The following is a 25,200-nucleotide window of genomic DNA, read 5'->3' as shown; positions in this document are numbered from 1 at the left end:
TCTTGGAGGAAATACAAGGTAATGTTAATAGTAGTCTTGTCTGGGTGGCAGGATTATAGGTGACTTTAATATTCTTTATTATAGTTTTTTTCTTTCCTCCAGTTTTCTACGATCAATACATATTGCTTTGTAAGCAAGGGAAAAAACATTTTAATTTTGCTGGAAATTTTTAGCAATTTAATCATGAATCTATTTTCTGCCACTAATAAGAAGGGTCATGATCTAAGAGATTTTTCCATTGGAGATTGTGTGGGGACCACTGTGAAAAATAAAAAATGATGAGGATTAGGAATGAAATGCTTATCTACACATTTCATCAGCTGCTAAAAGGAAGGATCTGTGGTTAAGATCAGACACTGCTCTATTTATAATTGTGGTATATAATAATGATTAAATTAACTATATAGTAAACAATATAGTACTCATTCCTAGTGTGGGTTCAGTTATTCTCATTGAATCCTTTTGCTGTCTTGAAAGGTTTGATATCTAAAAAAAACGCTTTCTGCTGTCATTACAGATTCGTTATTTTTTAATCAACAAGTTCACTCCCTGAGCAGATGGTGGACTGTGCAAAGAGACATTACTTAAGGCCGTTTCTTGCAGACACCCTAAATTTCAGTGACAGACTCTCTTGGGGCTCTTTCCACTTTGCTTCGCAGTGATGGTGGAGAGGAAAGCTCCCTCCCGTGAAACTGATTTCCTCACTGCTCCAAGATTCTCTCTCCCAAGCCTCTTGGGATGGAGAGTGGGGTGGGCGGCAGCTAAAGCAGGGGCCAGTCCTGTATTCATTCTTCATTAGATCAGGGAGACATCCTAATCGTTGGCAGCTCTCTTCAGAAAGTGGGGGTCTTAACATCTCTTTGTCCCCTCTTCAGGTCCTGGTAGTCAAGGCAGCCTCAATGGGAAAAAATCTTAAATAGCCTGTTATGCTCTTAGTCACTATGCCACATAGATTCTTGGTTGTCCTCTCCTGACACTATATTTCACTAGATACACTATAAAAGTATGTTGCTTCCTAGAGCAAATTTCACCTCACTGAGTTTTGGTAACTCTCCAGGTCAGAGGCTCTTCAGTGTCACTATATGAGCAGCCAGAGGAAATTGTAGGTTAGGTAATAAATATGAAGGGTATAGCACAGTCCCTGGCTTATGGTTGGCAGTGTAAAAATGTTCATCATTTATTCCTTTCATTTTCAAAGCCACAGGATTTAAGTACAGTTCATGCCTGTTGAACTCTTTTTACCAATTTACAGAGATTCAGAATTGCTCTTTTTTGATAATGACAGCCCCCTTTTGGGGGCGCTTATTGTTAGGAATATTTCTGCCTGCAAGTAACATAGTACTAGCAGTTGCCCAAGTTACATAAAGCACTGAATTATCTTACTTAACAAGAAATTTGGGGCCAGGCATTTCCAGGTTTGGTGCCACAGCTCAAGGATGTCTTCAAGGACACTTGAAGAACACTTCCTGCTAGTACTCTTCTCTGCTCCTCTAACCATGTTGCTTTTTCACGCTGTGCGGTGACTTCTGGTTGCCAGATGATACAGCAGCTCCACATAGTGTTGCAGGAAACAAGGGGAAGAGGGGAAGGATATGGAGGCCTAAGGGTCTCTTTTCTTACGAGTGACCAATTATCAGGGTTCTAATGCCTGCTCCCCAAGGAGATTTCTCTTTCAGACCTTCAGTCAGACTGGGTTTTTCAGCTACCCTGACTGCAAGGTAGGCTGGCAAAGCATGTTTCTGAGGTTTTCATTCTTTGTAGTTTTGAGACAGATAAGGGACAAGTTGGCAGGAGATGATTTTAATTAGCTGACCAACAGCATCTATTGCAGTGGGGATGTTAGGCAGAGAAAGAAACCAATTTTACCTTTCCATTTTCTGATTATATGTCATGATTCAATTAAGTGGTTGGAAAAATAAAGATTTTTTTTTAAACTGCAGTTTAAGCTTATACTTTTGGAACTGACATGTTTATATTTGTTATATTTTAGGCATATGCTATAAGCAAATCATACATACCTTCCCCTGATAACAAAAAATACTGACAGCAGTATCTCAGTTTTCCTCCTTCCTGGTGTCCAGCTCTGCTCAGCTTCCAGGAAGGATGCAAATTAGAAAAGCTAGCCATCTCATGACCTTCGCGTTTGACCCCCATCCCATTCTCCAAAGTGCTGTCCAGATATGAACAACAACTTGAGAAAAGAGGAGGTGCTGAGTTCAGGCTTCTTCCAAGAATGAAAAAGTACATTTTGGGGTGGCCACACTCATTAGGGATGCATATTTTGGGAGAAGTGGTTCCGTTTTCACACAAAGAGTGATGGAATACTCAAGTGATGTCAGCATATTTTGAGCCCTTGCTGTGTGCCGGCACTATGTATCCTTATTCTAAGATGGAAAAAATAAGCCAGAAGTCCAGTGTTCTCTATCTTAAGGATCTTATCTTAAGTTCACTATCTTAAGGATCTTACCCATTTCCAAGGCAGTGTTAGAAATGCTGTCGTGGAAAGGCCCCTGCTCCCTCTTCCACCCCAGTCTAACCCTGGGGATGCCAGGGAAACTAAAGCGGCGTAGGAATCTGAGAAGGAAGGAGCAGGGACAGCCCCAGAGAGAAACGGCGGCTGCGGCCTGCTTGGAGAGCAGTGGGCCGGGCAGAGGAGGGCTGTGCTTGACAGTCCGGGGCACGTTGCACATCCCTCTTCTCCCCGCTCCTCCATGGCCTTGGGCATATCATTTCCTGTCCCTTTGTGGGACAACCAGCGGCATCTGTCCTGTGCTGCAGGCATGGGGTAGTGATAACATCAGGGAGGCAGAGGAGCCATTTCTTCCCCTCCACACCCTGCGTAGGCGATTGCACTGTGGAATCTTCATCTTAAGAGCAATGCCTGGGGCAGAGAATTAAAAGCTTACCTGAGGGGCCGAATCATGTGTGTTTAGGGCTGGTGGTCAAATGCAGATTACAATACGAGTGTCCTGGGCCACCTACTTTTCCTCCTTAAATCTAACAATAATGACACCCACTAGGGTCTGGACTTTGGCCCCTCCCACAGATACGTATTTCCATTCAACATGGGGGAAGGGGGATAATGAACTCCTAGGAGAAAATGAGCCCACAGACATCTGAGGAGCACAACACAATGAAAGAGAGTAAACAGACTAAGCAAGCTGCCTGGTAGTGGAGATTATTGGTGCCCACCAACTGTCTATGGGCTCATTTATTATGTTCCAGCCTTCCTTGCAGTTGGGTTGGGGCGAGGTGACTAGTTCTGGCTACTGGGGTATGAGTTCTTCATGGTTTTTTTGATACTGATTTTGTAACTTACAGTGAAGAGCTCCAAGATGGTAGAGTTACAAGGTGAAAGCAACCTGGGTCACAGTTAGAGAAAAGCGAGGAAAGTTGCCTGTGAATGAGAAACATGACTTTGTCAGACATGGGAACTTCCAGGATTACTTGTTACTGCAGCACATCCTTTCCAATCCTGACTATTACATTATTATAGGATTGGAAACAGCCAAATAGATCAATAATTTAAAATAAGCACAATAAAGAACTTCAAAGGGATGAGAGGATATATGTAACATGATGTAGGGACAAGAACAGATACACTGATTACATTAAACAATGGTTACAAAACACCAAACTTGAGAGATATGATCAACAGTACAAAATATATAGTCATAGAATAACTTGTGAACTGCAATAACAAATCCAGAAAAGCTCCCAGAAGGTGAATTACAGTGAGGATAGGAAATGAAAGAGAAAAATAAAATAATAAGAGGGAGCAAGACTGGTAACTGATGATAATGACCTATGAATTGAGAACTATAAGGAGCTTGAATCTGCATCAAAATTTTAAAGAAACAGAAAAAAGAAAAAGTAAAGTAAATATATAATTGTCATCAAGAGATCTGGGTTCTGGCCCTGACTCCAACTTGCTAACTTGCTGTGTTCCATGGACAAATCATTCAGAGGGGCCCCCAAAGCCTCACTTCCTTAACCTACAAAATCTTAAAGGGAAGGAGCCAGACAGCCTGGACTGAATCTTATCTGTTGTTACCTCAGTCAACTTTCTTACCTTCTTTATATATTCATTTCTTTATATATCAAATAAAAATAATATCTATCTAACATGTTCCTGGCACACAGTGGGAACTTCCCATTCCATTCATTTTAGGAAAATTCTAAGTCTGAAATTCAGATTCTAGTTCAGCTATTTTATAAGAGAAAATATTGAAAATGGAGAAATTAAATAACTGGCAGAAAGAATAGTCACTATAATTATTTAAATTATGATTGGAGTTCAACTTGTAAGACTGTCGATCCCTCCAGCAGTGACCAGCTGCTCTCTTGTGATTCTAAGCTTAATCATTAGAAGAATAGATCCCTTTTCATTTTTTATTTAATGATTCAATTTCTCATGTATCCTAAGGAAATAGTCCTATTTTATGGGCATCAAGTGAAGGGTTCCATGGTTTGCTCCACAACACTGGGACGATTAGAGGCAATAGGATTAGAACTCATTTTTCCTGAAAATGAACCCGAAGGTTGACTGAAAGCCGAAATGCAAATAAATTTATATGTGAGGCCAGTTGTAAGAATGTTGCCATCTGTAATGTCCCACTAACAGCAGCAATTGAATTTTTTTCCATTATAAATGTTAGTAAGTGGTTAATTAGAAAATTGGAAAACATGAAAATGCATAAGGAAGAAAAATAAGAGTGCCACCATCTAAACATTATTCTTAGCTCTGATAAATTTCTTTCTATTTTCTTTTCCATTGAGAGATCTTATGACCCACATTTGACTATATAATTTTATTTATTAGCTTTTTTTAAATTAAGGTATCATTGATATACACTCTTATGAAGGTTTCACAAGAAAAACAATGTGGTTATTATATTCACCCTTATTATCGTGTCCCCCCACCATACCCCATTGCAGTCACTGTCTATCAGTGTAGTAAAATGCCACAGAGTCCCTGTTTGTCTTCTCTGAGCTACACTGTCTACCCCATGACCCCACACACCACTATTCAGCCATAAGAAAGAAACAAATCCTACCATTTGCAACAACATGGATGAAGCTACAGGGTATTATGCTCAGTGAAATAAGTCAGGCAGAGAAAGACAAATACCAAATGATTTCCCTCATTTGTGGAGTATAACAATGAAGCAAAACTTTCACCATTTACCCTTAATATGTAACATAAACATTTCACATTATTTCATAGTCTTCTTCTCAATTCATCTTATTAAGTATCTGCATAATATTTCATTGAGAATGGCAGTTTATTTAACTATTCCTTTGTTAACCGTTTGAGTTGTTTCCAATTTCCTACTATTACAATAGATTTGTGATAAACATTTTTATGAATAAAGGTTTTCTGTATTAAAGATTACTGGACTGAAGAATATAAACATATGTGATAAATGGTGCACAGTCTCTAAAAGGATCATCTTTAATTTGCATATAAACTGTCATTTTAAACCTTCAGTTTATTAATTTTAAATTTATTTATTATACCTATTTATCCTAAGGTTGAGATAGAAGCATAAATTACAGAAGTAATATGTGATGCTTGTAAGCATTTTAGATGATATACAGATGAATAAGGTTGAATATATTATTTTCTAGAGTAGTTACATTTTAGAGTAATTAGTTATATATAGTAATTACATTATAGAGTAATTATATATTGTTTGCTGTATATTCTTCCAGGTTTTTTCATATGCATATCTTGACATTGTTTTTATTGTTAGTATTAGAAACATGCAGAACATTTTGCATCTTGCTCTTTTCATTTTTTGATAGATATTAAATATCTCCTCATATGTGCACACGTAGATCTCTTTCATTCTTTTTAAGAGCTCCATGGTATGAACATAACAAGATTTCTTTATCTCATCTCCTTTGATAGACATTTACATTAGTTCCAAGTTCTCTCCTCTTACAAACGATGCTTCAATGAGAGTTCCTTTTTATTAGCATTTTTAATGAGCATTGACTGTTGTGAAAATGTGAGTTTGAAAATAATTGTGGGTAAGGTTGTTCTCTCTCAGTGTGAGAAACATGCAATATTTAAATATCATTTAAAATTTAAAATTTGAATTGAGTCATTTCCATTAAATTCAGGTTAAAATCACAACGATCGTTTTCTCTTATATAAGAAATGAATCCTCTTGCTCCAGATGGAACATAAAGCTTCTTAAATTGAAATTCATTGCATGGGGGTTTTGATGCCCTTAACAGATGGAAGAACAATCTCATTTGGTTGGTTATGTAATTCATGATTATCAAGGAACCCTTCCGATAGCCTCAAACAAAAGGTGGACGGAATAAGGCTCTGTGGCAAAGGCAGGTGAAGAGGCTGTGGATTCACTACACTTATTTCTTTGTGCGTATTTATTTGCTAGTGTCAGTAAGATCAGGCTGTGAGGTCTGAGCAGTATGACACGGTCTGGTCTAACGACTGACTTTGGGATCTCAGAAATCCAGCATTTGGAGTTGGAATTCAAATAGTTTCTTGTTCAACAACCTTGGGAGGACCATTACATCGCTCTGAAGGCTTCATTGTCACAAGTATGCTGGACAGGGCCTCTGGGCGGAGGGCACGATGTTGATATCCATTCCGTCTTGGGCCAAGAACTGGTCCAAGGGCAAGAGCTCTAGCTGTAAACAAAATAGATGAGTCTTTTTATCCCCTGCCATAGGGATGTTGTTACCACCCTCAGCTGAAAGTGATCAACTGACCTACCTGAATTTAGTCAACCTACCCCACCAAAGTTTACCCTTTATGCATTATGTCTTAGTAATGCAGGTGACACCACGGCAAACTTATTAGCCAATCAAGTGAACTCATCTGAATTTACCCCTCCAACAGGATACTATTTCTCTTGCCTTGCAGTATGCCTGCATTACTAATGTAAGCACCATCCTTTCTTCCTTTCTTCTTTTCTTGCAGCTGTAATAGTGAAACTAGAATGAGTACCTAGAACAGCGACTGGTACATAATAGGTGCAGAATAAATTTTTGTTGACTAGATAGCCACAGATATTTACTGTCTAAACTTCAGCCCCTGGGAATAGCTTTGGAGTATACAAGAATAAATATAATACTATTTCTACCTTAGAGATCTCGTATCTGGTTAGGATTTAGGTACATCAGTCAGAAATGTGATGGATGCTTTAAGAATTGTGTGCATGGTATGTCTGCCTCCATCTCCCCAACTGAGATCGCCATTTCCCATTTTCCTGTTCTATTTATCAACTCTGGAATTTTAATTTGTCTAAAACTGGCAGACCAGATAAATCAAAACAACATTTCTTGTTTCTGTTTTTTGGTGAATCAGAGATTATATTTTACGTCCTTTTCAAGGATGTGTTTGGAGGCAACATGGTTAAATGTTTTATACTTATTTGAAAAGCTGGTGCAAATATTTCAGGACATAATTGAGCTTTTCTTATTAAATTAAATGCCATTGTCCTGTCCCCTGTGTTCCCTAGCTGTGAAGAGAAAGTACTATTTTCAAATAATTGTGAAGATCCTAATTCCGTGTTAGGCATGACAAATGGACCTTTGCCATAATAGGTTTTGTTGAGCATGTTTTAAATTAGAACAGTGACAATTTTGTTATTAAAAAATCCTTTTACCTAATTTGTTCTCTTTTTTTTCACTTGCTCCCAGTTAAAAGCCGTGGTGGGCTAAACAAATCATAATCAATTTATTTTTCAAACCAGTAGCATTATCTGGGAATCACTGTTTTCAGACAGATTTGATATTGTAAGGTTGCCAGATATCCTAAATCTTCCCTCCTATATTTCTGCATGTTAGGAAAATCAATGAATAAGCAAAATAATTCTTCAGTATTTTCCATAGAATTACATATTTAAATGTGCAATAATGGATGTGAAACATTTTCAGTTTAATGTTCTACCCATAGATGGCAGCAAGTGACCACTCAGGTAAGGGGCTGGGCGTCCCAGCCAGGCCCTGTCTAGTCCACGTGTGTAAAACCACGGTAAAGGGTAGAAGGTGGGAGACAAATTACATCACTGGAGGACACTTCATTCAGTTGTCTGAGATGGACCTCTTCTTTTCAGAGCTGAAGAACTTTGTTCTGTTTTCATCCTTCTTCGGAGGCTGAAGAACTCAGCAGCATCAAAGGAATGGCCAAGCCCTGCTGGGAGGGCATGTAGCTTGGGTTTACCTGGGTTTCCCAGGCTTCTGCCTCCACTCGTTCACTGTAAGCATTACGAAAGGAAGTTCTGCTGACAGTTCAGCCCTGTGCATTGGTCCCTGTGAGTCCGGAGTCCTCTCTTCCTTCCTAACCGCTTAGTGTATTGCGTTCTTGGGCAGCCATGGTCTGGAGTCCTGCTGGCCCCATGAGATTGAGAGTCAATCTGTAGATGGCTTCAGACAGAAAAATTTAAAATAGGCATAAACCGAGATATAAGCATATATATATATATACACACACACACACACACATATACCCTTTATTCTGTGCTTATTATTTGTCTTACACTGTGCCAGATACTTCATATACAACATCTTACTTACTACTCATGAGAGCTCTATAAATTAGAGATTATGAATCTCATTTGACCAATGAGGGAAGTGAATTAACTTGTTCAAGGTTACAGATCTGATTTAAATTGCTTTGGCAAGTTTAAGAAAGCTTTTTGGGGTGGTTGTGGTTTTGACCTTCTCAGCCAGTATGTTCAAATTACTTCCATGTCAACTAAAAAGATACAAATGTTTCATCCTTTGAAGACCTCCTAGTGGTAGGGCCATACACATGAAAAAGACATCAAGGCAGGAGAATTTGAGAAAACCCAAATTATGTTAATTGGGTCCTTTGGAAGATAATTGGAATAAAAGAATTTTAATTTGGAAGATAATTTTTATTTGGAAGCTAATTGGAATAAAAGAATAAAAATGAAGGAGGCCTGGGTAGAAATAGAAGCTGAATAGGAGTCTTGTTGAACTCAAGAGGTTCTATCTTATTCTTCTAGTTTTCCTTGATTGCTGTAACATTAAGAACATGGCTAGGGTTCTCAAATTGCAAGAGCCAAGTTGTATGAATCTGACTTTCTCAAACTCTTGTGGAAACTTAGCATCTGGATCTGCTTTCTGGATCTGGTGATATAAGGTATCATGAAGCATTAGCAAGAGGTAGTTTATAAGAATGTATAGCTTAGCTATGGCCAATAAGCACATGCAAAGATTATTCTCAACATCATTAGCTTTTAGGGAGATGCAAATCAAAACCTCAATAAGATATCACTTCACACCCATAAGGATGCATGGAATCAAAAAGTCAGTAAACAACAAATGTTGGTGAGGATGTGGAGAAACTGGAGCTCGTACACTACTGTTGGGAATGAAAAACAGTGCACTCACTTTGGAAAGCAGTCTGGTGGTTCCTTGAATGACTAAACATAGAGTTACCATGGAACCTAGCAATTCCACTCCTTAATATGTACCCAAGGGAAATAAAAATGTATGTCCACACAAAAACTTGTGCATGAATGTTTATAGCAGCATTATTCATAATAGCCAAAATGTGGAAATAACCCAAATGTCCATTAATCGATGAATGGACATATCCATACAATGGAATATTCAGCAATAACAAGGGACGGAGTACTGATATACATTACAACATAAATGAACCTTGAAAATACTGTGCTAGGTGAAAGAAGCCAGTCACAAAAGACCACACATTGTAAGATTCCATTTATATGAAATGTGCAGAATAGGCAAATCTGTAGAGGCAGAATGGTTGCCTAAGGCTGGGGTGAACTATGGGGGGATAGGAAGAGGATTACTAAAAAGTATGGGGTTTCTTTTGGGATGATTAAAATGTTCTAAAATTGATTGTAATCAATATGTAGAACAACTCTACAAGAGTACTGAATTATGCATTTGAAATGGATGAATTGTATGTATGTGAATTGTATTTTAATAAAGCTGTTTGAGAAAAAAGAATCCTATTTATGTAGGTCTCATAAGCATTTGCATATGTTAAACTCTCTTAATCTTCACACCAGTCTCACAAGATAGGTACTTTAATCACTCCTATTTTACAGTTAGGTAGACCTAACTGCAGACACAGGGTGATGAAGGATGTTGCCCTCGTTGACTTAGCTTGGGAGAGGCTGTATCAGAATCTCTTGGGTAGAGTAAGGAGGGCTCTTAATCTCACTCTTAATCATAGGGCGTACTGCCTGGGAGAGGGGAAATCTGTGTGTGTGATCACCCAGTTAAGCCCTTCCTCTTTTTACATATGGAGAAAGAGAGCACAGTTGGGGTGGAGCTGGCACAGAAGCCTGGTCTACTGTTCCCTGTCTGGGACTCTCCATTGCATTATATTACCCAGGTGAGAAAGGGTTCGCAAGGACAAAGTCCTAGCCATTGCTGTACATGGAAGACAGCTTTCTCTTAAACTTTATCATTGTTATTTTTGCATCTGGGAGGTAGGTCGACATGCACTGATGGTGGTGCAGGAACATTGAAAAGAAGAAAATGAAAAAGCAGGCAGCAAAATTGGTTGGGGATTTGGGAATTTATCAGAAGTAAAGTGAATAATCTGCAAGTATGTCCATGAAATAGTACCTGTTTCATTCTTCATTATGTATTATCAGAAGATTTCAAGGGAACTAAATCTGCATGAAAGATCTTGCATGAAGTTAGCGTAATTCTTTGTTATATGAGAAATTATTAAATATTCCATATTCCATTTCTACTTCACTGTTAAATCTAGTGAGGAAGTGGGTGGATAGCAGTAGACAGTGGAGAAAGATGAGGAACCAGAAACAAATCTTGACATTCTGTTAAAGTGATTTAAAGTCATAGAACATGGAAGAAAGTCTTCTGCATTAGTATGTGACCAAATTCCCCACCAGTGCTCCTCCTTATAGCTCTCTTTCACACATCATTCTCTTATTTACCTCAGTCAGCCTTCAAGAGCAGACCTCTGGCAGCTCCTCCTGTCCCTCTGCAATGTTGGCAGTCAGTTTGGCTCAAGGTCTCCCGTGTTCCTTTGAGCCTGAGCTTTCATTCCATTCCCTGGCATTTTACTCATCCATCTTGAATTGCTCAATTGCTCTGTTCTTTCTAACTGCTGTCTCTTGAATGACTCCAGATGGAGCACAGCTTCAAAGAGAACTCGGATATTTACAGTCTTACCTTTGATTTCTAACCATGAAGGTTTCCCTAGAGGGAATTTGTGTATCTGTGAGCATTGCTAGATTGCAGTATGTTCAAAAGAGCATGGTAATGGACATGTGAATTCAAGACAAGAGGGGCAGAGCAATCCATGCAAATGCAAATATGATAAATTTGAGGTGAGAAAGAAGAACAAAAAAGGTAAGGATACAAGGAATCATACTATGGGGCAGTGATAAAAGGTACATGACAGATGTACTCAGGCTAGCAGGAAGTGACTGAGATTCACTCCGAGTGAGAGTTTATGGCGATGGACAGATTGAGAGGAATTTTCCCACAAGTCAGGATAAGCCTCCAGGCCCACTAATTATACATAAGCCACTATTTAACTTAGCAGTCAACATGAAAAGAATGAAGAATGACCGCCTTTCAGGTTAATTGAAGTAAACATAAGATAAACGTTTTCAACAACTGTGTATAAAAATACTCAGGACAATAAAAGAAGCTACAGCTTAAATCAAGTAAACAGTCTTGGTCTTTCAGATTCAGCCGTTCATTCTCAACTTTTTTTGATGATTTTGATGATGGTGATGATGACAATAACCATAACAGTGGATTATTATTATTTGACTGGGTTCGGATTAATCTTTATGGAAAGTCCTTCATTCACGACGATTAGTACTGATTGCCTATAACATACCTTCATGGTATTGAACTAGATGGCAAGCAGTCGGTGGCACTTGGCAGGTGCAGTGGGTTGCCTGTCCAACAGCTGGTTCTCCTGTTTCTTACTCTGGGGACCCCATTTCTTTTTTCACCAGGCAAGGTGCTCAGCTCCAGGGAGTTGATATCATTGGCCTACGCCAATCAAGGCTTTAGAATTTTCCTTTAACAATCATTGGCCCAAAGAGGAACATGTGACCTCATTCCATTTGCTAAGACTTAAGCTGCTGAGGAATTATGGGAAAAATGTTCCTTCATGATTAGAGGGAGGGGAATGGTGAGAAAGGCCTTCTTTGGTCATATCCCATTTCTTCTTGTTTGGATGTAGGTGTATAAAGACATGAAGTTTGCAGCCGTGCCAGCTATTTTGTGGTTATACGAGAGGCTACTGACAACTTACTGGCAGAGGAGAACTGAGAGATAGAGTCCATCCTTTGCTGGTGGTATGAGAATTGCCTTCCTCTAAACATCTTATTTTGTGAAATAAACATCCATTGTTTGGGCTAATTCTAATTAGTTATTTTCCTTCCTTGTAGTTAAACATCCCACCTGATGTAAGTTCTATGGTCCAAATGTTTGGATCCCGCCCCCTAATTCATATATTGAAATCTAACACCCAATGTGATGGTATCAGGAGATGGGGTTTTCAGGAGTGCTGAGCTCAAGAGGGTGAAATTCCATGAATGGGATTAGTGGCCTCACAGTGGAGACCTCAGAGAGATCCCTTCCCCTGTGTCTGGTGAGGTCATCGCAAGAAGGCGACTGGCTATGAGTTGGCAGTGGCTCTGGAGCTGCCAGCACTCTTCATGAACTCCAGAACTGTGAGAAATAAACATTTGTTGTTTAAGCTGCCCAGTATATGGCATTTTTGTTATAACTACCTGAATGCATGAAGGCACAGGTACTTTAATAATTTAACAGTTTGCTGCCACAAATATGAAAACAGTCAAGACAACCATCTGGGATATATGCCATTAGTTTGTCCCTGTGTCCCCTGAGGTGAGCTATCTTTCTGCTCCCTGGCATTTCAATCACTGTAATCACCAAATTTTGTGCACACACATTTCAGTTTTACAAATAAAGTCCCTGAAGAGAAAACAAAACCAAATTAAAAGTTTGTTTAAACAAATTGATCCTATAAAATCCTTTTGGAGTAAAAACTGATGAAACGAATGTGTCTCTAGTGCTAGGCTGTTCAGGGCTGTTAAGCAGGGCAAAAGTCCAAGAAAGAACAAAACCCCTCAACAAAAGAAGCCCACATGAGTAATTAGGATAGCAGGGAAGGAAGCTCGATTCTAACTCCAAAGCTGGGCTTGTATGCCAATATGAGCGCCTTCAGAGCAGTGGGATGAGTTAATTTCCAGGCCACGTTGTACAAATTGGCACTTCTTCAGTTTGCCTTCACCCAAAACCCCAAATAACCAACCACCACCTGCCACATGAAACAGAAAGACAAAGCAAACCCTTGACGTGCACTCTCATTTGACAGCTAAACAAAATGCCATGGCAGTGACCCTGATGGGAGCTACCCCTGGGTGGACATTCTGTGTGGGGCGAACTGCTTAACTAATTCATTCAACAAACAAACGGCCCCTGGAGAGCAGGTTGCCGTGGCAGGAGGGGGAAGCCATGCTGGCACTACTTGGGGTCAGAACAGACACCAAACTTTGTGCCTTCAGAGTTTTATTCCTGACATTTGCAAATACCACTCTGGCACAAAACGCAAGGTAGTAAGTTCTACAAAACAGACGCAAGGCCACAGGCTATGGGAGGTGTGAGGTGGGAGAGATTCTATCCCACCAAAAGGTGAGAGATCACTTCCATGTGAAGTGAGCTTTGAAGGGTGGAGGATATTTGAACCTGGGGAGAGTTGGAGAAAAGGGCACCCCAAACAGAATAAACCTGTCACTACAGAAGGACACTATATTTTAGTTTAGCTGTGGCATGAAGACAGTGTGGTAGGCATTACAGTGGGGAAGTAAGTTAATGCCAGTTCATAGAGAGTGAAAGAGCTGGAAAAGGTTGCTAAGCTCTAGGTAATGGGGCATCATGGAGTGCCCAGGACTGTGGCGTGGCACGTTCAAAGCTGTGCTCTAGGAAGATTAAGTTCATAACAATGAGAGAGAGGACTAAAGGTGACCAGTAAGAAGCTATTATGATGTTTCAGATAGCATACATTAAAGTCCTTACCAGGGCTCTGGAAAGGAAAGTGAGTAGGAGGGTGAGTTTGAAACTTAAATATTTTAAAGGTAGAATTTGATAGAATTTGGCAAATGGCCAGAAAGCAGAGAAAAAAAGTTCACCCAGGCTTTCCTCTATAATCTGAGTTTCTGAAAGGACAGAATACCCTCTCAGTCTGCAGGTTTTGTTTTTATTAAATCAAACTTCTGATGAATGTCTTCCCTGTTATGCAAGTTAACTGAAGGCCCCTGTGAGTCTATGATCGCCATCAGCCTACACAACAGGCGGCTTTGGAGGATTCCTGGCTCCATGCCTTCCTCTGGCAAGCTGTCGTTGAGGAGGCTAACAATGGCGCTGGTCTTGGCCACACTGGATATCCATCCATGGGAACCTGGACCGCGACCAGCCGATCTCTTAGCTTCCAATACACTTCATTATTAATCACATCCAGCTTTCATATTTGCTAAGCTCTTTTGAAGGTAGTCTCATAGAGTGTCAAAGAGCATTCAAGAAAAGATGTGTGCATGTGCATGTGTCTGTGTCTTACCTAGGGGATGAAGTTCCAGCCCCTCAGCTGGAAGGACAAGGTTCCCCGAGGCTGGTAGTACTGAGAGTTACTAGCGGGCAGGAAAATCCAGGAGAGAACAGTTAGGCTCTGTGAGTTCTTATTCACCAGGAAAGTATTTTTACAGGGCTTGATTTTACTATCCTGGGTTTTAATTTCACTACAGAAAATGAATTTTCCTTACACAAGTCCATACAATCTGGTACTTGCTACAGTCCCAATATCATTTCCCTCCACGAGCCCATAAACACCCTGAATTTTGGCCACACGGAATCAAGGTCTCAGAACTTGATACTTACGCTCAGCATCTCAGTGCCTTGCATCTGTTGTTTCCTCTACCTGGAATGACCTCCCTTTCTCTATTGCTTCAAGAGCCAGTGGGAAAATTACCTCCTTGGTGGCCCCCAGGCCTGACACTTGATCTGCAGATGCTACAGAGCTCTCACCACCTGGGCTGCCATCGACTATCACCCTGATCTGCCCTCTGCTGTCTACCTCCCCTCGTGGCTGGGCTGCCCTCCTTCATCCCTAGATCTCTGGCCTAGTTCAGAGATTACATGTGAGAGGGAGGCAGTGCAAAAGAACAAAATCTTTGAATTGGCTCATGTTCATCAAGGGGTCGTAGGCTAGTGTCTTAGTGGATTATTCTTCTCTTGATACAGCTGTTCTAGTTTTTAAAAGCCTCTGGCTTTTCTCCTTATGATAGGTTGACATATTTGGCCCAGCCCCTGGCCCTTGTCCAGCTCCTCTGCTGATTTAGATGTCTGCCTCTGTCTTGATGCAGTACTTTTGTTGGTAAGGAAAAGAAGCCACTTAAACGAAATCATGGAAGAGAAAAGGTGTTATGAGGACATGGCTATTTTAGAGCATCCAAAACAGAAAACAAACTATGGCTGGCTCCCTGTGAACTGGAACCTGGAATCCGTGGGAAGCCATGCATCCAGAACCCCTTCGCCAGTTGTTTACTGAGTGCCCAGCACCCCAGGTACAGCCCTCAGGACCGGGGAGTCAGCATGAATGGGACAGGCAAGTCCCTGCAGTCTGGGAGCCTGTATTCTAGAGGACGGGGTGGTGGACAACACACATCTAGATAAATGACAATTTCAGAAGATTGTTTTGAAAACAATAAAAGAGGGTAATGTGATAATGAGAGACTGGGTGCTATTTCAGGCTGGATGGTTGGGAAAGCTCTTTTTGAGTGGATGACATTTGAGTGGGTAGCTGAAAGATAAAAGGGGGACAGATCTGGGGGAAGAGCCAAGTGAGGGAACAGAAGGGCAGGGGACACAGGAATGCACTTGATGTGTTCGAAAATTAGAAAGAAAGACTATGAGGCTACTCTGTGGGCCTCTTGGGGGCCAAGAACTTTTGTTTCTGTTTCTCTGTCTGCAGCTGCTTTGACTCCTCTTGCCCCGGAATCAGCCTGGCAGTTGGCCCTCACCACGCACATCTCAGCCGTACTGGTCTCAGTCTCTACTTGCAGGAGAGACCGTCTAATTGGCCCAGGTCTTCTTCCCAACACAGAGTCCCTCATGGTGGGCCAGCAACCGAGGAGCCATCCTTGGCGGTCTCCTTGCCCTCACGTCCAGGAGGACAGCCCTTGCTGTGGCTCCTCTGTTCTTTCTCCAAAATGCCTCTTTAATCTTGTCACTTCTCTCCATCTCCACTGCCACCACCACCCCCAGTCCAACCCCAAAATCATCTCTTACCTGAACAGACTCAGGGGTCTCCCTGTTTTCATTGTGTTCACTACAAATCCATTAAAGTGATCTCCAAAAAACTGCTCGTTGGGGGATAGCCTCATTCATGGTGGTGGTGCATGTGAAAGGCTTTGGGGTAGATTTTTCAAGGATTATCTCCTTGTTGGGAAATTTGATACTCTTCTGGGGTGATATAAAGTGAGGTATTACTAAATGGAAGGCTTGGATCTATGAAGGGTATGGAGGCAGAAACATTGAGATCACCCCTCTAGCTTGTCGTCTGGGGACTCAGCTCAACTCACTTTTGTTTAGTGTGGCCTTGATCTTGAGCCCGGTTGGTGACTGTGCCCCTCCTCTGTCTGCGCCTCTCCACATCTGCCCCCACTTCCTTGTTTACCACTTACCCCACTGCACCACTAACCATTAACTACAGTTGTGTTGACTGGAGCTCATTTTCTGCCCACTACAACAGGTTCTCCCTGAAGCTGTCTCTGCACCTGTTAATATCCACCTTGTGCTCTGTGCCGGACTTAACACATAAAAATAGAGGGCACCCAGTTAAATTTTAATTTCAAATAAATACAAAGAATATATGTTTTAGTATCTCTATGTCCCAAGTATTGCATGCACATCCTGTATGTTATCTGGCAACTCTACCCTACTTGTCTAGAGTCCTTCCCACCCTCTAGGCAGAACTTACTTCAGATCTCTACTCCTGCCTAACCCGCCACAGCTGATTATGGTGAACAAGTCTACCTACGTTTGGGTGTTTTCTGTCATCTGTGCCTATCTAACAAAGGGAGGTTCTCAAAGTCAAGGTGAGGTGACAGGGGAAATGCTGCCATGCCTCTTTTCTTTAACATGGTGCATACCTTGTCCATGAAGAGCCTGTCTGGCACAACGCCCCTGTCTTGCCTTTGATGGTATAGAATTCTTCATTTATAATGTTCAAATGATCTAGTCACAAGGGCCTTTAAAATAGTTTTACTGTTATAATGAGGTGTATAGTACACAGTTTCCCTTTGATTCCTCCTCTAGCCTCTCACTCTAATGGTATTATGGCATTAGAGTCACACAGCACCTTTGATCAACGAGCTTTACTGAGCGATCTAACTCAGACTTATGAAATCCTTTACTGGGGACAGTGTCAGGTGGCAATATCCTCATTTTATAGATGAGGAAACTAGAAAACAATTATTTCCATTTTGCTAAGAGCTGATCTGCAGCTGTGTCAGGGATCGGTGCATAAGTGAACTATCAATTTAAAACAGATATTGGAACTGATTTATATTATGACACATTTTTGCCACTGAAATAAGCTGTGAGTGTGGAGGAGAAGGTCTGATGCCAGGGATCCCTGAGAAGAGCCTCTATTTAATGACCCAAGTAAAGGAAGCAGCATCATCACACTAACCCTCTGATAATATGACATTTTTGAACACAGCCAAAAGTTTAAAACAGAGTTTATTTAAACCAGATTGAAGCACATTGAAAGTTTAATTCGATCTGATCGATACCAAATCCCACTTTTGGCTGAGATATTATGCTGGATCTCTCATAGGGAGCTCTTGGCAAAGAACTGTGATGTATTTATTTCTTTAACTCTGTTGTCCTGTCATTTTCCCCACTGGCAAATAATAAGTGTGTATTTTTAAATGGGCTGCACAATAAACACAAGGGGATAAGAAATGATGAATGACAGTGTTTCTCAAACCCATCTACTCTTGGCTGTATCCTCTAGAATTCTTAGAGGATACATTTTTTTAATTAGCAGCAACTTTTCTTACTCTGATATGTCAGATAGCTTGGTGGTTAAATATATTTCCATGACCAATTATTGACAATATTTTTCATAACACCTAGTTAAGTAGCAAGACAATTTCAAAATTCATCTTATCTTTGTGAAATGGATTGCAGCTCATCATAATAAGCAATTATAGAACTGCTCGGCATTGGTAAGAGAGTTGGATGTCTTCTCACTGCTTTACTGCTAAAGCCATTAGGGTGGTCTGCAGTCTTTTGTCAACCAACAAGTATTTATACACAGAGCTCATTTCAAGTTAGGTGAAATTATTATCATTTGGCTGGATCTTCTTTTTCTCTAAAAGATCCATGACTGAGAATGTTACTTGGGCATCTTTTGGAGCCCTGTACCGCCCAGGTTTTTTAGCCCAAGGGACCCATACGCCTTCTTCAAGCAAAGATGTTCATACTGCCTAGGCATAATGTAGGAGGGCGTGCATTTTTCTTTACTTGCAGGGATATGATAGTCAATATTTGCCTTTTAGAACAGATCTGCCTAGTGCCTGAGGGAGATACTGGGGAGAGGGATTTGCGAGTTCTGGATTTTCAGCTTCTATAGACTCAGCAGGGTGTTTTCCTCCTTCAAGCCTTCTGAATGGCTGCAGCTGTTTTTCTTCCTAACCAAAATTTAAAACTATCCTAGAAGAAAACTACTTTTAAGACATAGACCACAGAAGTATTTTTTCCTGTTTTGAATGTGTTGATATGCCTCATTACACAATGTTAGAGCATGTCTAGAAGGCCAGACTTGAAGGAGCTGTATGATGAAGTTGTAGTCAAAGAACAATGAAGTTTGCTTTTTACCTTTGCCCATTCCAAAACTCTTGGCTTAATGGTATAAAACATATTTGAGCTCGAGCTCTCAAGGAATTCAAAGATAATTCTTAGGATGTGGTAAAGGCTCTTCTAATTCTGCTACTAAAGAACTGTGTGACCTTAGATACAGTGTGCAATAAATATTAGTTACTATTATGATTTATAATTGAGAAAAAATAAGGATTTGGGTAAAGAAATTCCAAATTATAGGATAGGAAAATTTTAATGCAAACTCATCAGTAGGGATATCTTATTTATTTTACACGTTAGGAGTTTGATGATAATAAACAGAATGTAAACCACTTGAAGATGTGTGTCAAATTTTGTTAAACTTGGAAATTTAAATATTTATCAAAATGAAATTATTATGAATTCTGATCTAGTAATAAACAAAACCTTTTTGTTTATTTTGCTAACTTAGAATGGTTCAAAATATCTCTTATTTTGACAATAAACTTCTAAGTGGTTCAAGAGTGAGCAGAATTAAAATTTGATGGCCCAGTCACAGCTGCAATCAGCTTATGTAAAAGAAGATGAAAGATCTGTTATATAGACTGACCTGAATTGAGGTTTAATAGAATAAGTGACAGATCAGACATAGTAAAAAAAAATAGCTAAAATTTATTCAGCATTGTATACAATCAGGTTCATAATTAGTTTTTCATGCATTCATTCATCTTATTTTCATGACTCATTATGATCCCCATTTTACAGATTTGGAAACTGAGGACCAGAAGTGTTAAACTGCTTGCCTAGATCATGCAGCTGATAAACAATAGAACTGGGATTCAGGTCCAGATAATCTAATTTTAGTGTCCATGGCAAAATCACTCTAAAACTTAAGCAAATGAGCTAACATTTGTATATACATTTCTCTAATAAGTTGTTAAAATTATTTAACATAAGTTGTTATATTATGGTATATCTATGAATTGGGAAGCATTAATGAGATTATTTTGTTTTAACTAATAATAACTAAGTTAAGAATAGCTAACCTTTGATTTCTTGATATTTTAGCATAAACACTAATTCTAAAACAGAGCTGTCCAATACACTACATTTATAGTTTAAAATTTTATTATAACCATGTTAAAGTGAAAAGAAACTAATGTGATAATTTTAATGTTTTGTTTAATCCAATACATAAAAACTATTATTTCAACATGTAATCAATAAAAATATTATTAATGAGACACTATACTTTTTTGAGTTATTGCTCCAACTCTTCGAAATCTGGTGTGTATCTTGCACCTCCTGAATGTGTCAGTTTAGACTGGCCCCATTTCAAGTGCTCAATACCACATGTGGCTAGTGGTTACTGACTTGGACAATGGGGCTCTGGAAGATTTTTTTAGGAATGTAAGTTCATTATTTTATACATTTCAAAAATGATAAGCATAAGAAAGGCCAGTCATGCATTCATACAATAATTGCTCAGTTCTAGTACTTTCATTTCCAACTATGTAATTGGATTAACCACTGCCACTTAACCTGTTTAAATGATATCTCCTGGTACAATCTTGTGATTTTTGTCTAAGAGTTAGAATGGAGCAGACCTTAAGATAAAATCAAATCTCCTAGAGAAAAGTGAATGTCTGTAGGAATACTTCACAGAATCAGGCAGAACCAGGTCACTAGGGAATTCACCATGCGTGGACCCAATGGGGGTTTTCCAAGCTTTACACATCTGAAGTCAGGGATGGTCAACCAGAGGCCCTTTGCAGCTCTCATTCATTTCTCAACCAGTAGAAATGTACATAGGTCAACGAACATTTATTAAGGATCTTTTTGATTCCTCATTGAAAAATTACTAATACATACTCATTGGGAAAAAAATGAAACAAATCAAAAAATACCAGTGTGTGCAGCCCATTCAATGCTTTCTCTAGTTTCAGAAATAACCCCCATTAACAATTACATGTGTATTCTTTTGGACCTTTGTCTCTATGTTAATGTCTGTTTCTATCTAAAAATTTTTCTTTGTACAGATATGGAATCACCCCTACATATTGTTCTGCAGCTCCTCTTTTTTATTTAATAAGAAATCAATCTTTCTATGTATTTTATATATTTTATTCTTTTTAATGGCTGCATAGTATTACATAGTATGAATATGCCCAATTTATTTAACTGCATCACTATTGGTGGATATACAAGGTTTTTCAAAATTTTGCTATTACAACATGCTGCAATGTACATCAATCACTTCACACTTGTGCATTTCTGCATGACAGGTTTCTAAGAACTGAGATAGCTGGGTGAATGGTATACACATTTAAAATTTGACAAATACCTGTAAACTGCTTAGCAGCCTGTGGGAAAGATCTGTCTCTTGACTTCATCTGGAAGTACCCGTGTTCCCATTACAGGAAAGGAGCCAGTGCTTCTGAGGAACAGGATGTTTCTATACTCCACCAAAAAAATGGATCTCGTGTTTACATTAATTAATATGTGTGGATTCAGTTGGTAAAACACTATTCTGCTTTACAACTTCTTAGATAGGTAGCAAACCCAGAAAACATCAGCTACCCTGGGGTTTCATTATAAGTTTTTGACATTCCTTCGGTGATTCACAAATGCCAGAAAATAAATGCCATGCCTCCTCCCCGGGGTTGAAATGAAGATGCTGGAGGTTTGGATTCTGTAACTGATCTTGCAAGAAAACAAGGTATGGGGGTGATGACTCACTCACCCCATGGTGGCTGTCCTCTGACTCGGCCTTTTACAGAGGAAGCCTTACTTTGGGTCTACTAGTACATTTCCTTCCCTCTCCAAGAATTTCCGTGGGAGAGGGTGCCTAGTATGTGCCAAGGTTAGCCTCGCCATTCTCTCCTCCGGAGCGCCACGGCCTGCAGTGCCCGGCCGGTCCTTGGCACTGGGAAGCCCGCGCTCACGGTGGGTGCTTAACAGTCACCACCAGTAGCTGAGCGGTGGCAACAGCTGAGATTCACGAGGCCGCCTGAAAGTTGTGTTTTAGCCTGTGAGGTTACAAGTGCATCTTGTGTTTGTAATAAAATTAAGCCCCCTTCCCAGCTCTCCTACAGAAGCCCTCAGCGAGACAGACACACGGTTGGGGTGGAGTGAGACCAGCCCATGGAGTGGGACCAGCCCAGCGAGGCGAAGCTCGGAGAAGAGGGAGGAGGCGGAGGACGTTCCGAGTCCCCTGGCAGCTCCGCGCTCGCTGCGGCAGTGGGAGCAGAAGCGCCGAGGACCAGTTGCTCAGCACGTTCTCAGTTTGCATGCCCTTCCTTCTCTCTTCGGCACGTTTCCATTCTGAGGGCTCAGCTCCGCAGGAGAAAGGTGTGCGGGGCCTTTGGACTGTCCAGTGTGGGAAGCCAAAGGGGGCACCTACCAGGGCGGGCAGAAGCCTCGGCCCCGCGTTTGCCCCCTTTACCCACCTTCCCCTTTCGCTGGGGCCGGAGACGGAGACCGAGAGGGGTGTTTGCGGTGGGGGCCTCCTTGGGGTCCCTGTCCCCTCGGAGCGCGCAGAGAAGGCCGGGTCGCGGGAGGTCCCAGCGGCGCGGCGGGTACGGACCCGGGCGCTAGGGGTCCCCACTGGGCCCGGGGCCCCTGGTGGTTGCCATGGTGACGCGGGGTCGGCAGCTCCGCGCCGTGCAAACAAAGCCGCGCGCCCGCTCCGCGCCCGAGCTCCTCCTCCTAGGGCGCCTCCCTCCCTCGCCGCCGCCGCCGCCGCCGGAGCGGCTCCCGGCCCCCGCCTTCGCCGCCGTCTCCGCGGGCCAGGTAAGGCGAGCGCGCCGCGGCCGGGCGGGGGGCGGGCGCCGGGCTGGGGGTCCGCCTGCCGCGGGAGGCGGGCGCCGGGCCGGCCCGCAGCCGGGCCCCGGGGGCGCGCGGAGCCCCCGACGCCGCGCGGCCTCACCTCGCCGGGAGCCTCCCGCGCCGAGGCCGGGGAATGCGGGGCGGCCGGACTGGAAACTTGGCGGCTGCAGAGGCCGCGGCTCCTCCCGGGCGCTAAGCGGGGGCCGCTGTCCTGCGTCCCCGACGGGCCGCACGCGGGCTCCCGGGCTGCGGCGCTGGGCGCGCTCGGCGGCTGGGCTTTCGCCGCGGCGGTGGGTGGTACCTGCCTAGGGGTCTGCCCTTCTCTCCCCCATGTTTGGCGGTGGTCGAAGGTGTTAGAAAAAAAGACACGAAAACATGTATCCGTGGACTTCCCTGTTCATAGTTTATTCTCTTTGAGGACTGGATGCGAGGGGCGTAGGGGAAACAGACGACACCTCGGGCAGACTCCGCAAAGTGAGCCCGATTTCGTATGCCCGCGACTGGAGCGCTGGACGTACTTCTGAAGTTCGTGTGCATTTTGAACATAAAGACTGTCTTTGCAGGTGCAGCTCTACCTGTAACTGAATGGGCACGGTAGCGCGGTTTCCCAGCCAGGAATGCAGATTTACTAGCAGGACCAATACTTTGTAGATTAGCTCCTTGGCTCCGAGGTCATCGCTATTGTTTCTGGAAGGTATTGTGTTCATGCTTTAAGGGAATGGAAAATGCCTTGCGTTTTTACGTTAAGGAAGCAATCCCAGAGCACCTCTGAAGGCAGTTAGCTGGATGGTATTTGTATCTATGTTTTGCATGTGATGAGAAGGTTACAATGCGTTGCCAAGGGCATATGGGTACTGGATGGGGAATTGCTCAAGTTGTGGGTGCCCTCTTCTTTCTCAACGGTCCCAAGCCTTACCATCATTTCATGATATTTAGTTTGTCACAGACACAAAGAATGAATTAAAAATAATGATTGTGAAGACAGTCTTGTGCTACTTAGATATCATTTATGTGTTGTAATATGAAAGACCAGAAAACTATTCATTTTCAGAAATATAGCTCAATTCAGATCAATTAGATCAATATAGATCAATTCAGAGGGAAATAACATATTTGCTAATATTTGTTTTAGCTGGGGGGAGATACCACATTGATAACTGGAAAATGATTCACTAAATTGTATACCGTCTTAGTAAAATAATTTGGAAGTTGAAATAGTTCAGTTGGAGAACATTCTAAGGAATGCAAGAAACTGTAGCTTTGCTACAAAGTAGTTAATGAAAGAAACCAATGCCATGGATCATTTTGAATTGCAGTTAAATTTATTAAAATTATGGATATTAAAGCTACTTGAGGTGTTAGGCTTAAAGTGATTGTCTAATATTCCTCTTCCCTGTTTAGGCATTCCAACACCTGTTAGTCGGCTGATTACTAGGTTTTTAAGTCTGTTCATATTTGCTAGCAATTTTAAGTAATGTCACTTCATTGGGAGACTGTATTGAAAGCTAAAGGATTAAGGTACAACAACAATTTGCAGATTATTTCAAAATTGGGTTTGTTTTTAAACTGAATTGTGTATGTAGAGTGATTCATGGATGCTCTGCTAAATATTCTTTGATGATGGTAATGAAATGGTACCGTGATTATAAGGAAGTAGATCTGTTTTGAGAAGATAACCAGGAGAGAAAAAATCAGTATTTTCTCAAGCATGAAGGGCAATTGGAGTATTGAAGCCTAGGCATAGTATATAGACATGGAATGTAGTCTCATGTTTTGTACTAAAAATAATCATTTCTGTCTTCTTTTTGAGGTGCCAAGAGTACAGCTTTATTTAGATCTTTGTTAGCAAATTCAGCATTCAGGTGCAAGGACTGGACCTGTTTTTCAGCCAGATGGAACCCTCACTGTGTGTTCTAGCCTGAACATTTATACTGTGGCCCTTAGTTTGTATCCTGAGGAATGGAGCTGTCCAATGTTAATTCAGCACAATAAGGACCCATGTTTTTTTGCCTTTGCTGCTAGCTCACACAAGGCACAAGATTCAATATAGTTTGGCATCTTTCAAGCTGTATCGCTTTCTGCCAAAAAATGAAGTCAGTAAACATCACAAATAAACCAGTCATGTATTGCAGGCACCGCTTTGTTTTAGTGGTTTGTTTATACAAGCTCTGAAGCATGCAGTGAAGCTTTTTCTGTACAGTGAAAAACAGTAATTTGGCATGTTTATATATGTTACTACTGTTCTGAAATATGCACAAAATCAGATAATGAAAGAGAAAAATACTGTGATATCCATAGGATCTCCTTAGGAAATGCAAATGGAAAATGTGCTTTATGCCCATAGTTCAGATCAGCCACCTGGTGGGAACAGGGAACAGCACAGGGCATCCTCAGGTGCCAGAAACCAGTCACACTTGCTGATTCACAGTAGCAGTACGAATCTTCTTGGGCATTTCAGGGCTTATGGGT

At 41.3% G+C, this 25,200-nt stretch overlaps 1 protein-coding gene across 2 annotated transcripts in view; it reads left to right on the top strand.

Moving 5' to 3' along the window:
* Positions 1 to 22,157: 22,157 nt before the first annotated feature.
* RNF182 (ring finger protein 182) overlaps positions 22,158 to 25,200 on the top strand; it is a 101,100-nt gene continuing 98,057 nt past the window's right edge. Inside the window, exon 1 of one of the 2 annotated variants that reach the window (XM_036891203.2) lies at positions 22,158 to 22,254. The gene's annotated coding sequence lies outside the window, so the exon portion shown is untranslated. Of the gene's footprint in view, positions 22,255 to 22,483; positions 22,696 to 25,200 lie in introns of those variants that run through there. The other variant, XM_057493969.1, reaches the window with a different exon arrangement.

This window comes from Manis pentadactyla, chromosome 16 (assembly GCF_030020395.1).
Source record: "Manis pentadactyla isolate mManPen7 chromosome 16, mManPen7.hap1, whole genome shotgun sequence".
NCBI lineage: Eukaryota > Metazoa > Chordata > Mammalia > Pholidota > Manidae > Manis > Manis pentadactyla.
Note: the sequence above shows the minus strand (reverse complement) of the source record. Positions and strands in the feature narration are given on the sequence as shown.